The sequence below is a fragment of the Penaeus chinensis genome, chromosome 22 (assembly GCF_019202785.1).
Source record: "Penaeus chinensis breed Huanghai No. 1 chromosome 22, ASM1920278v2, whole genome shotgun sequence".
In the NCBI taxonomy this organism is placed as follows: Eukaryota; Metazoa; Arthropoda; class Malacostraca; order Decapoda; family Penaeidae; genus Penaeus; species Penaeus chinensis.
Window position 1 is genome coordinate 12,257,872 of NC_061840.1, and position 3,024 is coordinate 12,260,895.

The following is a 3,024-nucleotide window of genomic DNA, read 5'->3' on the forward strand; positions in this document are numbered from 1 at the left end:
GGTAAGATTAAGCAAGGGGGATTTAAATGAAGTGAAGGATATGTATGCTTTGGAGGAAGAGCGGGTTGCCAAAGCAGAAAAATGGGATTCCGTAAGGATGTTCTGACAGGTTCGGATGCTGGTTAACGGTAAGAACCAATAAATATGCTAGACATCTGAGGTCATATAGTACTAGCTTCTTGGCAAGTATTATGCTCATTTTAGATGGTAATTTACAATTAATTAACAGGTCAATTGATGGTCTGAGAAAATCTTCCCATATAAAATCACGAGGTTCTACCAAACATCACCTACTTCTACTAATAGCTTTCCTTGTGATGTTTACACCCTCAGACAGTAGATTTCTAACTTACTAGATCCCAATTTCTATATGAACTTTCTTTTCTCATGTATTACTTTCGTCTATGCTACCAATATCCCTACATTGTTTCCTAGTCATTCATTTTACATCTAGTGGTCCAACATGCCTGTATACCTGTCATGCCTGCCTACCCTTTCTTCTTTTCTTATTATTCCTTATTTTCCTCCTCATACATTTTCCTCACTCATACATTCTCAGATCTAATTCCGTTTTAAAATTAATTTGATTTTTGTAAGCCTCCTTATAATGTTGGTTTCATAGTCATGATTTTATTTATTTCCTGGATATGTATTTTCTCACCAGATATACTCTAAGATTTCAACTATTTCCATGATATATGGCATGCTGTTGACTTACAGATTCTTTATGAAATCTGTGTTTGACATTTCTGGAATCCAACTACAACAGTGATATGACATCTGCTTGTTCTCAAAAGGTATTTTGTATTTTTTAGTGATTAAATAGCTATCATTTAGACAATGTGGTTATACATTTTACCATATATTTTAATACATCAGTAATGGAGAAACATTTTTACATTATACCTCAAATCTTTGGTGCCTAAAATAACTCAAAGGTAGATGAGAACTTAATACATTATATGGTAATCATCTACAGTAGGTGGTATGATGAACAGCATGGCTCAGAACTAACATCACAGTCATGGGAAATGAGAAAAAAAACAAATATAGAGTCCAACCTAAAATCGAGGCTGTTATAGGACTATTTTTGTATTAACCAATGTGTTAATGACTTAAAATCAATTAACCCTTTAGCTACAATGCTCTATGGTCAAACAGAATTTTTAATTCTCACATCAATATGTTCAACTACAGTCCATGTGTATAAAAATACCTAGCCTCATAGCACCAACAGTTATGCCCACCAGCATAATTCAAGACCACAATGTTTTACTTTTTAAAACTAAATTACACCTATAGAGGTCTAGTTATATCTTTAAAATGCTCCTAGAATAGCTTTTTTTTTTTTTTTTTTTTTTTTGGCTATGCCCCCCCCCCCAAGATAAATCTGAAATGATAGCCCTGACTGACACACAAACAGCTAGATATCCATTGATGAGCATAACTAGTTGTTTTTGACAAAAAAGCATCATACAGCACAAAATACTTATATGGTCAATTCACGACATTAGAATAAATTAATTTCTCAACTACATTTTGGTCTGCTTTCCTCTTGGACCATTATATCTAAAAGGTTAAAGGTTTCTAAAGGTCTTTTTTGTTTACAAAGCCAGTCCAAACAAACCAAACAGAAACCAAATAAAAAAAATGTGTCTCAGAGCAAAATTTCTTTTCTTTGCTATTGTCTGAAATCAACAACATTTTAGTATGAATTTTAATTATAGAAAAAAAAAAAAGCCCAGGCAGACCAAACCAGTGAGTAGGGTAGCTATAAGCAAGTCACAGATGTGTGAATAGGTGTGTTGTTGTACATCATCCTGTTAGACCACATCTCTACCTCTGCAATTCTCTCAGATTCTTCATGGAAACTTTTTATTGACTTATCACATGAAATAAACTTATAATGAACACTTATAACACCCTCCCAAGCAAATAAGACATCACCCTCATATCTGAGTGACTAGAAATCTGCTACAGAACTACAGGCATTCCCTTTAAACACAATACCTTGTAACTAAAGCAATATTTTTTCATGTCTTAGTTTCTCTTTGGACTGACCTCATATTACATACCTTGATATAAGTAAAGATAAAGAGACAACAAGATATTGATACAGATATTTATATAGCTATAGATAGAAATATAGATTGTATGTATTGCATTGGCTGTTGAGCCCTTTGCAACCCACTTGTGATGGATGAGTAAAACTTTCAATGAAGTCTGGTAAGGGGGTGCAGACTAATGCATGCTACCATGCTTGGGTTATTAAGCATGCAAGACATCATCCCATTGATTAGGACACAAATTCATAACATGATTAAACGTCACCCTGCATTTAGTTTTTTTTTGGCCATGATGTGTCAGGAGCCCACCTTTCACTAATGGTTAACAGCTATGATGACATTTCATTTTGTGTTGGAGACTGTTGGAACTGGCATCCAGAATAACTGAGAAAGACTTTACTTTAAGGGCATACTTGGTGATTATGTAACTGGAATCATGAACAGCCATATATCCAGACAGTTAACATGCTGCATGTGGGTTTTAAATGTGTTAGATACTACATGAGCTATGGATATGTAAATTGAGCCTATAATTATTAGTACACTATTATTAATTGGGATTTAATTTAAAGTGAGAGTTTCACTTAAATCTGACCCCCAGGCACACATTCCTTGACATGGTCTTTCCATATTCAGCAAAGAAATTCTTGACTGACCAAAGTGAAATGTAAAACTTCTTGGTACTGCTTCATTCATGGAACATTCCATACCAAGCCTCTGAATAGGTAATGCATACACTGGTCTATACAAAAGTGAAACATGGGAAGCAAGTAAAGAAAATTAAAAAGCAATATCATATGTCTGTAATCTCAATCTTCCTTCCCCATTGCAGAAGAGATTATTCTACAGATCACATCATTGTCAGATCAAGGCTTCAGTTTATATTGTCAATGTTAATATGATTTCTATTCACCAATTATACATACATTTCAGTATCTGACAATCAATAAAAATTAAG